The 6,152-nt window shown below is 45.5% G+C and overlaps 1 long non-coding RNA gene across 1 annotated transcript; it reads right to left on the bottom strand.

The window, feature by feature from the left end:
• Window positions 1–465: 465 nt before the first annotated feature.
• LOC147747405 (uncharacterized) lies at window positions 466–1,670 on the bottom strand. Its single transcript, XR_015299469.1, has 3 exons — window positions 1,403–1,670; window positions 1,197–1,299; window positions 466–709 (listed from the first exon to the last, which is right to left on the bottom strand). It is a non-coding gene; the product is annotated as an uncharacterized LOC147747405 (long non-coding RNA).
• Between the last annotated feature and the right edge of the window lie 4,482 nt (window positions 1,671–6,152).

Raw genomic sequence — 6,152 nt, 5'->3', positions numbered from 1 at the left:
CTGAAGTCTGCACTTATGCACTCCCACGGCCTTTGGGGGTTGTCTTCCGTGATAACTGGGTGAGGGCAATCCGGCTGCACCACTGCTTGACATCAGGTGCAGGTGCTGACTGTCTGCACTACCATCGCGTCCATTCCGGGGAACCACACCTTGGCTCTCAGCCGGGTCTTGGGTTTTACCATGCCTTGGTGTCCCCTGTGTGCCAATTCCACGGCTTGCTGGGATAGGCTGACTGGCATTACTAGTCGCAGTCCTCGTAGGAGGCAGCCTCGGCCGCCGAGGGACAGCTTATCTTTGACCCGCATCATGGACTCTAGCGTTGCTCTGGCGTGCTGTGTCCGCCTGCTCAGGGTGGCTTGAACTGGGCGCCAAATAATTTGATATGTATCAATCTAGGCAACAGAACGTAATAAGTGGTCGAAATGAACTGAGCTAAAACATAGGTTGTTTGTAAAAAAGGGGTAGTTCAATTTTATTCATAAATTCTTTTTAAAAAACACATTAAAATAATAATACATATTCACAAATTGTATGCGACATAATAAATCAACAATACACAGCAACACTTTAAGAGAGAAGGACAAATAATCCAACAAATGAAGGTTATATAAAATGAACACAGTTTTTAAGAGAGAAAGGTGTGGCTAAAATAATCTCTACGCGCGTTTCGGCGAACCAGCGCCTTCTTCTGGAGCAGCCACGATAGTATCTGAAATGGGAAAATTCCATAAAACAAAAAATATTATGTACAATAATGCATCAATTTATATTATGTTACACAGAGAAAATTAAAACAAACCCATGTTAGGCTAATAGTCTCAGACTTTCCATTATATTGTGACCAAGCTTATTAATATTACAATAATACTTTGACGGATTTCTTTTCCTTGCCTTAATGATCATCAAGAAAAATAGAAAAATGGAGTGAATCCTTTTAACTCATATATTCTTATATGAGATAATGGCCAAAAAAGGGAGAAGGAGTGGATACCTTTATACTAAATAGATTATTCCCAAGTTTTGGTGGTGAGGAAGCAGGGTTCTTACATAGGATGGCAAATGCGAGGAATCAAATGATTGATATTAGTGATGGAAAATACGAAATATTCTAAATGGTGGCAATTCGCAGCGTGCTATCAACGCGGGACTTAAACAATGGTATACAATACATTCATATCATAGATAAGGTCACTTACTTAAAAAACACGGAGTATATTAATGCTATTTGATGTTCTCAATCTGGATTATCTGTATAATGACTTTCTTTTCTTTGGTTAGGTGACGAAGATATTCTAGACCCTAAAAAACATAGACATTTCATGAACATTGATTGTTGTCTTAGTGTAGTCTATGATTTTCTAACCAGCCCATATTTAATGAAAGGACCAAGCTAGTGTTTTACCTATTTTAGTTAAGGTTTGCAGATAGATATTCCATAGTCACACGATGTAATTTGTTTGTCTTGATTGTTGATTTTTGAATTTCTATATTTCCTAGAAGAAATTATGAGTTCTTTTAGTTTATTGAATCTTTTCTATTTTTGATATTTTATATTAACTAGACAGTTAGTGAGGATACATTAGTAGTTTTTTGAAAACATTTTCATTTTCGAGGATGAAGGTACCTTAAGTGAGGAGTGGGATTTCAGTTAGACCCGCCTGCCGGAGTTAAAATTTATGGCCACGATAATGAATATTATTGTGGATCCCAAAAGATATAGTCCTCCTGATGTGGAGATAACAAATGGCGAGATTGCCTATAGAATGGATGGAAAGAATTCTGGCATCAATTTTTGGAGAACAGTCAATGCATGGCGACTTCATAGACTTACTGTCTCTTAAAGAAGAAGGACTGATAGTTACCTTTTTACTTGTGCTCAAGGAGCGATGGATTTCAAAGTGGTTTAAAATAACTCCCTGTCTGTAAAATGAACAAACAGGGGGGGGAAAGGAGAGAGAGAATTCTGTTACCCACTGTTTACTTTGGAGATTATCAGTTAACTAAACAAGTGATCAGAGTAAAATTACCGCATAGGGATTTTAGCGAACACTTACCCAATAGATATCAACAGGGCTCAGAGATTCCGGCGGCGGGACACGGGGGTTCTATGCTCCTTCCACGAAAGACGGCATTTTAAAGTGCCTTTACTTCCTGTATATATACCCTATTTGATTGGATGATTGAGTACACCTGACCTGGTGTTGACATAAAAAAAGGACCAAAAATTAAGAAGAAATGAAAAGAGGACCAGATTCTCTAGAGCAGGAATCAACAATGGCTCCCACGTAAAATGTCACTGGTGTGAACATGAAAGAAGGACCAAAAAATAGGAAGAAGTAAAAAAAGGACCAGATTCTCTAGAGAAAGAATCAGCAATGGCTCCCATGTAAAATATCACTGGATATACATCGGTGCTGATGTATAGCACAAGGATTAACCAGCTTAACCGAGTGGAAAGCAATTGGGGAGTGGAGCTATATTTTAACTTGGGACTAGAGTCAGATTTAGCTGATGTCAAATCCAAGCAAAAAGATTCTAAATATATAGCGCTTCAAGATTAGGTGCACAAAAATGACTCATTATAGATTTGGTGCTGGTTTTTTCAATATTTTTAGAGTAAAAAAGATTTCTATAGGAAAGTTATTTTTCCTGAAATTCGTAAAAACTGTACTTCCATTAAACAAAAAATAATGCGTGTGAATTTAACGAGGCTCCATGCCTTTTGTTATTTTAGAAAAGTCGAGCATTAATATTCCTTCGATCTAGTTGTTGCTTAATTACACCTGTACGACAAAGTAAGGTGCAGGGAAAGATTCCCCTAATCAGGAGCTTAAACTTTAGATAAAAAGGGAGCAGGGTGAACTACATCTTGGGAGAACACTGGGATTGACTTTTCTTATTACTGAATGCCTATTATTAGGTAATTTAAATTTAATCATAAAGAGTGAGAAGCTGTTTTTGCTGCGGTAGGGAGAGTCAAAAGATGTTCTAGCAAATAGCGTGCTCCCATGGCAATTCGCTATTCATTCCTTCTCGAAAGGTGTTGAAGACAAATATCCAGAACACCTCTCTCTTTTTTCTGATGGCACAACCCCCATTGGAGTCTGCAGTATGAATTTTTTCTAGGACTCTCCATTTAAGGTCCTCTGCCTGATGTCCCTTTTCTAGGGCGCCAGTCATTTGATCGGACAGCTTCCGCGTCTAGTTGTAGGCATTCGTCTCCTTGGGTGGCTTCCACGATGGCTTCGAGACTTATGGGCAGAGGCCGTGACCTTTCCATTACCAGCCGGACGTATTCCTAGGTATCTTCCGCCTCCTCTCTTTCCGCTTTAGTGGCCGCTCGGGGATGTCTTGAGAGGTAGTCTGCTGGATTCGATGAGCCTGGTTTGTACTCTACTCGGTAGTCATACCCTTGCAGTTGAAGTATCCACTTCTCGATCCTCAGCGGTGGCTTGGACACGGAACCCTGAAATAGGGATATGAGAGGTTTGTGGTCCGTGGATACTGTGAAGGAGTGGCAATATACGTAGACGTGAAGGTGTTGGCAGGCTCAGTGGATGGTGATTGCTTCCTGCTCTATTTGCAAGTATCTCTGCTCCGTGTATGTTAGGGAACTGCTGGCGTAGGCGATGGCCGCCCATTCTCCATTGCTTCGAAGCTGGGTTAACACTGCCCCTAGCCCATAGGGGCTGCGTCCACTGCAACGTTGGTGGATCGGGTAGGGTCAAAGCAGGATAAAGTCGTATCCGCCGACAGGGCGGTCTTCGTGGCTTTGAATGCTTGTTCCTGTTCCGTGCCCCATTGTCATGTGGTGGTGGATTTCGTCAGCTCCCTGAGGGGTTTCGTGAGGTTGGAGAGGTCCGGGAAGAAGCGTCCGCAGAAGTTTACCATCCCTAGGAAGCTTCTTATTTCCGAGATGTTGGATGGGGCTGAGGCTTCTTGGACGTCCCTCACCTTGTCGGGGTTCGGTGCTATTTCTTGGTCGGAGAAAGTGTAGCCGAAGAAGCTGATCTTGTTCCTTAAGAACTGGAACTTCTCACGGTGTAGGGTCAGGCCGAACTCCTTGATCCTTTGGAGGACTCCTCTCAATCTCTGATGGTGATCTTATAATGATGATGCGTAGATTAGTAGATCATCACTCACATTTAGAACTCCTGGGAATCTGCTGAGGACTTCCCGGATGGTGTTTTGGAATACGTCAGCGGCACTCGAAATTCCGAAATTGAGGCGCCGGTATCTTCTGAGGCCTACGTGCGTGGAGAAGGTGGTTATGTATCGTGAGTCTGGGTGGAGTGGTAGTTGATGATAACCGGAGCGGAGGTCCATCTTTGAGAACCACCTTGCGCCATTCAATTCTCCCAGGATGTCGTCGATGGTTGGGGTTAGGTGCTGTTCCCTCTTCACCGCTGCATTTGGGAGGCGCATGTCCACGCAGATGCGGACTTGCACCGGCAGTTTCGGCTTCCGGGGTAGGCCCGCTGACCTTTTCAATAATACCTTGTTTCTCCAATGCCTCCAGTTCTTCTTCCACCTTCTTCCTCAGATAGAATGCGATGCGCCTATGCCTCAGCACCACTGGTTGGACCGACGTGTCAATATGGAGGGAGACTTCCTTCCCTTTGAGGCATCCGATGCCCTTGAAGACCTCTCCAAACTCTTCCATAATGGTTTCTAGTTCCTCTTCCAGTACCGCCATGGCAAACGATATGAGCCTCAGTTCTTCCACTGACTGCCCACTTATTAGCATGCCACTGCCTTCTTTTGTGACATACACGGTGGTGGGTACTTTCAGGCCTTGGTGTTGCAGCTCAGTCTTGAAGCATCCTATCAGGGGAATAGGTGTCTTCTGGCCATACACAAACACTCTGATCCTTGCTTCGCGTAGGGGAGGTCGGTTGCTTAGCTGGTTGTACACATTGGCGGCCATCAGCTAAATGGATGCTCCTGTGTCGATAGTGGCTCTCACTTCCTGCTGGTGAATCTTGATGTGGCACTTCGGGAGACGCCACTTCTTCCGTCGTGGCTGGTCAATCGCGAACACATCGTGGACCAGGTAGTCACCCGTGTCGTTGTCCATGTCTTCGCTGTCTCGTTCCTCCAGCACTGCGTGCGTAGCTTCTTTCTTTGCCTTCGCTGACCTGCACACCGCGGCAAAGTGGTTCATCCATCCACACGCGCTGCACTTCCTTCCTTTCGCCGGGCAGTCCTGCATGCGGTGGGGCTGGCCACCGCAGTATCCACACTCTTTCTTCGTATCCTGCTGTTTCTTTCCAGCGTTTTGGCACTCTTTTGGCCTTAACAAGTTCACTTTCTCCGCCATGTTGACTTGCTCTGTCATAATGGGCCTGTGGAGGGCTGCTTTAATGTGGGAGGCTCTAGCCTGCGACAATTCTTTGGAGCGGCCCAGGGTGAGGATGTCCGCTAGTGGCTTGCCGTCTTCCTGAAGGATAGTGACTCTGAGTTTGGATTAGTAACACCCTTGGATTATCTGCCCTCGGATTTCTTCCTGTTCATCACGAAACCCGCACGTGCTGGCCAACTCCTGCAACCTCCCGTGGAATGCGTCTACCGACTCTTTGGCTTCCTGCTTGGCCTGGCGAAAGATGAACCTCTCATAGTCTCTGTTTGCCATTGGTTCAAAATGCGCATTCAAGGCGTTGAGGAGGGTGTGATATGTCTTTGATGTGGCTTCTACCAACATTTTGTAGATACGGTGGATGTCTTTACCTCCGAGATGGAGAAGTAGAGCTCTGCGCCTCTCAAGGGCTGTATCCGCCCCTTCGAAGTAGATCTGGAGACGATCAGTCCAGTCTCTCCATCGTGGAGCAAGGGATGATGGAGCCCCATCCACTACAAATGGTTCAATGGTGGGAATCAACGCCATCTTAACGTGTGCATAGACACTTCATGCGGCACGTGCGCTGCTCACCTCTTGGGCGCACCGGTAGCTGCCTGGCCGAGGGTAGTGATGACGATGCCGGAGTTCTGTCCTGTGGCCAGTCTTCCCTCACTCTTGCCACGATGGTTGTCTGCCTGTCTACTCTTCCCTGTCCTCAGAGGCGGGCACACGTGGCACCTGGGTGTATGTCAGCTCCTGGGTGTAGCGTGGACTCACTTTCCTCCTTGCAGGGCATAAACAGGGGCCCCAGGGG

The sequence above is a fragment of the Lissotriton vulgaris genome, chromosome 1_1, assembly GCF_964263255.1.
Source record: "Lissotriton vulgaris chromosome 1_1, aLisVul1.2, whole genome shotgun sequence".
Taxonomy (NCBI): Eukaryota; Metazoa; Chordata; class Amphibia; order Caudata; family Salamandridae; genus Lissotriton; species Lissotriton vulgaris.
Note: the sequence above shows the minus strand (reverse complement) of the source record. Positions and strands in the feature narration are given on the sequence as shown.